This window comes from Acomys russatus, chromosome 26 (genome assembly GCF_903995435.1).
Source record: "Acomys russatus chromosome 26, mAcoRus1.1, whole genome shotgun sequence".
Lineage (NCBI taxonomy): Eukaryota > Metazoa > Chordata > Mammalia > Rodentia > Muridae > Acomys > Acomys russatus.
The window spans coordinates 14,581,322-14,588,496 of NC_067162.1; positions in this window are offsets into that span (position 1 = coordinate 14,581,322).

A 7,175-nucleotide genomic window follows, 5' to 3' on the forward strand; every position below is an offset into this window, starting at 1 on the left:
CTCCCCAAAGACTTACAGTTAAAGACGTGGCCCCCAGTTGCTGTTGTTGCTAAGGGATGTCTGGGTTGTGAGGATGCTCATGCCCACAATGGCTAATCTATGTAATTGTTCATAGCTGACTGGGAGATGAGGCCTGATGGGGGGACGGGAGTCCCTGGGGGCATGTCTCTGAAGGGTGTGTCTTGTCCCCGGGCCTTCCCCTGTTCTCTGCCGCTTGTCTGACTCACAGTTGTCCACTAAGGCCTTCTATGGAGCCGACCACAAGTTGAAACTCCTGACAAAAACAAATGTTCGCCCGCCCACCCCTCAGGTTTTTCTCTCAGATATTTTGTCACAGCAATGCAAACTGGAAAGCAGATGCTTAGCTCCGGGAGAGGTTTGCTGACCATCCCAGCTGGGTAGGAGGTTCAGCTGTGAACATCTACTGCATGCTCTCTGCCCCCATATGCCAAGGCACAGAAACGATGCCTAAAGGACAGGGCACTCCATGGGATGCAGAGGTGCACTGCCATCTGCTTTCAAAGTAGGGACACAGGTCCTGGTCATGGGCCCTGGAGACAACTTGTCTGTCCTGTCTTTTTTTTTTTTTTTTTTTTGCTCTGGCCAGATGTACTACCAGGGAAGGTGAAGAGTGACTTTTGCCAAACCCCTTGGAAAGCATGGGGCCATGGGGACAGTGACAGTCACGGCAAGTGCTGAGGCTGCATGAGAACCAATCAGCTAAGGGATCACTGGGCACCAGGACACAGTCTATACTGAGACCTGCTACTTCCGACAAAGACCTGAGAGCTCAGTAGGAGCTCAGGCCGGATGGACCACTGATGGAGTGACTTGAGTGAGTGAAGGAAGGTCTGAGCCCTGTCCTGAAGGCACTCACATTCTGCCAAGGGAGGAGTGGAGCTCGCGTCCCCGGAATCCTACCGTGTGTACTTTATTTTACTGACGCACACAAATGTTTTAGCTGCACGTATGTCTGTGTACCATGTGGATGCCTAGGGCCTGCAGAGGCCAGGGAAGGGCATCAGATCCTCTATAACTACAGTTAGAGACAGTTAGTTGTGAGCCACAACGTGGGTGGCAGGAACCGAACCCAGTTCCTCTGCAAGATCAGCCAGTGCTCCTTGCCCACCGTGCCATCTGCCCCTGCTTCACGTTATATCATTTAATCTCCAGAACAACCCAGGAGGATGTGTTTTATGCTCTCTACTCACAAATGAGGAAATTGGGGGAATCGGAGGGGCAAGGTGACCTGCCCAAATGTCCCAGCTGATGGATAGGGCAGCTGACATCTATTGTTCCAGGCTTTTCTCACTTCAGACACGCATACTCACTTACTCTGGAAAAATAAAATACTATAATCTTTCTTTTAGAGGCACTGAGATGGAGATGTGGCATGTGAGCTCAGAAGAGTGTCATTGGAGATGGGTTTTAAAGGATGGGTAGGAGTTTGTCAGACAATGAAGATATGGAAGCCAGCAAAGGAGGGCGAATTACACATTTGGAAGGTTCCCCGCTGGAACTGGAGGGCTGGGAGCCTCTTCTGCCTGTGCTCTGCAGCCGTGCTGCCTGCCTCTCAGGGGAGACAACTCTCTTCTCGATCTGGGAGGAAACAGATAGAACCCTAATCTCATGCCAGGAAATCTGTTGTGAGCCCCTCCCTGCACCCAATGCCAAGCCAACTGTGCTTCTGAGAGGAAGGAAGGGTGGTGTGGGCCACCTGTGATGAGAGGCTTCCTCTGGGAAAGACAAGGGAGTGGGGAGGGCAGACAGTGGCAGTGCATCTGGCCAGGGTGGGTAGGCAAAGAAAAATGGGTGGACAGGCTGTCTGTAAGGGTGCATGCTTGTGTGTGTGCACATGTGTGTGTGTGTGTGTGTGTGTGTGTGTGTGTGTGAGTGTGACTCAGACCTGTGCCCCTGCTTCAAATGCAGAAGTGACTTATCAGCGCCTCCTGCTGGTATGCTACCCTCTGCGTGTCTTTTCCATCCCTGGCATTTGAGGACAGACCGGCATCACTTTTGTCTGTGTGGACATGCGCAACAGGTCTCCAGTAGATTCTTGGAGGCTGAACAGTGGCCAGATTTTGTGAACTTGACAATTTTTCTAAGACATGCCAGACTGCACTTCACTTTTATTTTTAATTTTTTAAATCAAGCTTATCAGCATCTGCCTGGCTGGAACTCCAGGTGTAAGGGGACCAGGAGGAAGGATTGGAGGCTTCCAGACACCCTCTCTACCTTGTTAAGTTGTGCACATGTTTGGCTAGCAAGGCCTTAATATAAAGACGGAGATTGAGTCGGGTGTCCTGTGTGGAGATAAAGACAAATTAGCCGAGGCAAGTCAGGTGGGGGGGATGGAGGGCCACCTGCTCTGCTCCCCAGCCTCCACCTGACCCCCACATATCCCCATTCCAACCCTTGCATTGTCTCACTAGGGAAAGTTGCATGGGTGGTGAGTAGGTAAGCGATAACCCTGAACTCCTGGCCTGAAGCTCAGTGCAGGAGGGTCTATTTTGTCGGCTTTTATGTTGCTCTCTCCAGACTGCTAACCAAGACAGCATTTGTTCATTTGTGTTTTTGAGACAAGGTTGAATGTAGTCCAGGCTGGCTATGTAGCTGAGAGTGACTTGAGCTCTTTTTTTTTTTTTTTAAATTATTTATTTACTGTATACGAGTGCTTTATCTGCAGAAGAGGGCATCAGATCACATTAAGATGGTTGTGAGCCACCATGTGGTTGCTGGGAGTTGAACTCAGGACCTCTGGGAGAGCAGGCAGTGCTCTTAACCACTGAGCCATCTCTCCAGCCCCGACCTTGAACTCTTTTTTTTCCCCCGACCTTGAACTCTTGACTGTTCTAACTCTACCTCTCAAGTGCTGGGCTCACAGGTGTACACCACCCCACTAGCTCAACAGAACATTCTTCATTCAAGACCCAGAGCTGTGGGCCCTACATTGCCACCTAACAGAATATAAGCTCCAGTCACGACGGCAATTTCTTCATTGAAGGAGCCTTAGTGGGTGAGGAGGAATCCCAGCAAGCAGACCTCTAGATTTCAATTGTTGAGTGTCCCAAAGCCACCTCCAGTGGCCATCAGTTCATTCCTCATCCCCCACCAGTTACAGCCAGTCCTTTCAGTCAAGCTTAGGCTCAGAAGGCTTCATCCACTCCAGTCAGGCCTGCCTGAGATAATCTAGGTGTTCTGGTGACTTCTGAGGGCCTCGCATGAAAGATAACGCCCAAATCAACAAATCTGCCATTGTGGCTTTGAAGAGACTGTTTCAATCACTTTATTTTGTCTTTATGTCAGGTTTGCCAGATGGCGCGGGTCTTTCTGAGGTCCTGTTCCGAGGGGGCGCAGGCAGAGCTGGTGCGGCTTCAAAGCTCCTTTTTAATCTTTAGTAACATCACAGCGGCGGGAAACTGCCTCGGCTCCCTCAAGTCTCTCCCACAAAAGAGGCGCGGCCCAGGCTCTAATGAAAGCCAGATAAAGGGATGGCTGGAATCAGAAACAGAGGGAAAAGAGCAGTCGTTAGTCTTTCTTGTAGCTGTTTCAAAAGAAATTCTAAGACAAATTATAGCTTTGGGTGTTTTTCTAAAAGGACTGAAGCGGGGAGAGGCGCTGGGGGAGGACGCTTTGACCCCTCAGCACCCTTCCCCTTGCATGAAAGGCAGAGGAAACTGAAGAAAGGCCGAAATACAACAATAAACTTTCCGCGTGTGTGCGTGGGGATGAAAGGCGTGTGGCATAATTAGGGACGCGGGCTTGGGGCGGGCGGCCGGCCTTACCTTGCCGCCAGCGCTATTAATGAAGAGGCTGTCTCCTTTCTTCTCTGGAAGGGGTGCCTTTGGTTTTCGGGAACTGGGGTGGGGTACCAGGCAACGGCGACTGACATTGGATGCAGGCTAGGAATAATGTACCTTGTGCCTCTCTGCCACGTAAGGGCCCACGTGCCCCCTGGGGACTGCCAATCCTCCATCACAGGTGAGCAGGGTGTGGGGACATCTCCTTCCCGCTGCTTTTGAGGTTTCAAAGCTCTTGTGCAGAGGCCCTGGGCAGAACGGTCTGACCTGCAACCCCAGCTTTCACTCTTTTTCTTGGGAAGGGGGAGAAGAGGAGGAAAGCCATGAGTTTAAGTTACCGGCTGCCTATCTGGGTTATGTGCTTTTTGCTTGTTTGTTTGTTGGTTGCTTTGGTTGTTTTGTTTTAAGATTTTAATTTATTTAACATGTGTCAGCGTTTTGTCTGCAGGTATGTCTGTACGCCGTGTGCATGCAGTACCTGAGAGCCACCAGAAGGGAGTGTCAAATCCTCTGGGATTGGAGTTAGGGAGCTAAGACCCAAACCCAGGTCCTCTGCAGGAGCAGTCTGTACTTACCGAGGTCATGGGAATTCCTATGGATGATCACCAGCTGCTTGGCAAGGGCTTGAGAGGACCAGAAAGCTGAGGTTTGATGGGCAGGCAGGCAGGCGGGAGTGGTGAAACTGGACAGGATGAGGGAGGGCTTCCTGGGGAAGTCAGGTGGATAGGGCTGGCCCCTGAGCATCCCTGTCAGGGTACCACTGGTCTAGAAGTCTCCCCGCAGGGCTGTAGCCTCAGACTGAGCCCCCAGCTGCAAAAGGGTCCACCAAGGCCTCACAACTGCTTTGGGGACAAAGTAAGACAAGTACTGGAGGATTCAGAGGTTGGGGATTGGGAGGTTTTGTGTAAGGTGCGATCAGTTTGTATCCTGTGGGAAAGGTAGATGGAGGGGTCTGGCACCCTCTCCCACTTACTACTTTGCAGGGTGCTGTGGTCCTGGGTGCATTGCCTGTTTCCCATGATCTAAGACGTCACGTCCTTCATCTCTATGTGCAGGCATGGCTGGGTGGGGAGCTGGGGTGCTGAGAAGTAGAGGACCTTAGGATGACTGAGGAACTGAGGCCAGCTTGGGGGGGGGGGCGGAGAGGGCTGTGAGCTGATGAGGGCTGGGCTCCTACCATTGGGACAGAGGAGAGAGCAGGGGTGTCCTAAGCGGTTTGCCAGGGCTCTGGGCTGTGGCAGATACTTCAAGTAGGAGGTTGTAAGCACGTGGAGAGGAAGACTGCCGTTGCTCAGCTGTCTATATGGGGCAGTCCTTGTGGGCAAGTACTGTGCGGTGCGGGAGACTCAGGCTCTGCTAATGCCTTCTGGGGTTTGTTGGCTCATTGGTTCCTTATCTGGGAACTCCGAACAAATGAATTACCCTTTCTTTATGCCTCCCTTTCCTCGTCCACGAAAGGGCGGCAATAATTGCACTTACCTTAAGGGGTGCCATGAGATTAAGTGAGCTGCGCAGCAGTATCTGGAACACACGGGCCCAACAACCGGCACTGCTTTGCTTGTGCTTGATGGTGTGCGGTGTGGAGCTGAGCCTGCCGTGTCATCCAGACCAGGGCCAACGTCAGGGATGACATCCCCAGGTCAGGCTTGAGTGTTGGGAGGGTCCTCGGGTCAGTGCCTTTTTCATTCTCCTTCTTCCTTGTCCTCTGGCAGCACGTTCCTGTTTTATGGACTTCCTGCAGTTCAAATGAGGGGTTGAGCCTACTGTGACCATGTGACCCCCATCCCTCAGTCCACAGTGGTTGTCTCAGGAAGATCTGTGGCTCAAGCCAAGTGATTCTTCCCAGAATTTTGGTGTCAGAGGGTTAGAAAAGACCCACTTCCATGCTGGTGTGGAGGTGCATGCCTGTCATGCCAGCACGGAGGGCAGAGTCAGGAGCGTCTGCAGTTCAAAGCCTGCCTCGTCTACATAGATGGCATGCCACTGTCTCCAGCTTCTAAAGGAAGCTTTGACAATGAGAAACAATCATGTTGTGTTCGAGTTGAGATCCTTTGGTTCACAGGGTCCTCATCTACAGGGAGACTGGTTTGCAGACTGAGGTGGTCCCACCCATGTTCACAATTCTTCCTTACCTAGGAGCTCATAGTCTCAGATGAACTGCACCACGGGAGAGTGGCCTCGGCCATGGGACCAGCTGGACCGACGTGTAGTTGGTATGGCTGCAGTGTGGCACTGAGTCTTCCTGAGGGGGCAGACCCTGTGATAAGCTGGCTTTTGGCATGGAGAATGGATAATGGAACATTTTCAGCAAATGGTGGAACTCTGGCTAAAAATGCCCTCCAGGGAGAGAGACTAGAAGCTGTGTGGGAAGAACAGTAGCCAGTCTTGTCTGGCTGAAATGCTAGTCAACTGAGTGATGGGAAGGTGGATTGGGCAGACGGCAAGGCTATTGAGTTTCTTGTACTTTGGATTTTATGGGTCAGACAAATGGGTGTCATGGAAGTACTTTTATTATTATTATTATTTTTAATGGTGTGTGTGTGTGTGTGTGTGTGTGTGTGTGTGTGTGTGTGAGATGTATGTGAGTGGGCATGCATGTGTCACAGTGAGTGAGAGGACAGTTGTGTAGAGTCGGTTTTCTCCTTCCATCTCTCTTTGGGTTTTGAGGACAGAGTTCAGGTGCTCAGGCTTGTGTGGTTAGCACAAGCACCCTCTGACTCATCTCTCATGCACGTCTCAAAGTGGGGAGGCTCAAGTGCAGGCAGGGGAAATCATGGTGGTGTGTATTCAGATGGTGGTTTGGTTGGATATGGGAATCACAGGGCTGTAGTGACAATTTTGGGATTTTGGTTTCTTTTAGAAGCACAGAAATAGGGTTGGAGAGATGGCTCACAGGTTAAGAGTACTGACTGCTCTTCCAAAGGTCATGAGTTCAGTTCCCAGCAACCGCATGGTGGCTCACAACCATCTATAATGAGCTTTGGTGCCCTCTTGGGTGTGCAGGTGTACATGCAGGCAGAAACATAATAAATCAATAAATCTTTTTTAAAAAAACCACACACATAGGGGGCAGAATAATGGAGCTGGGGAGATGGATAGGCAGTTAAAAGCACTGAGTGCTCTTCCAGAGGACCTGGGTTCAATTCCCAGCACCCACATGACAGCTGTCTGTAACTCCAAGATATGACACCTCACACAGACATACATGCAAACAAAACACCAAATGCACATAAAAATAAGTAAGGTATTTGTAAACCAACAGAAATATTATAAAAATGTATTTTGTTTTAATCCCAGGTGTGGGGATGTGGGACCACTTTGGACTGTCCGCCAGCAGTTGACTATGATTTGCCTCGCGCTCTAGCTAAGGCGTGG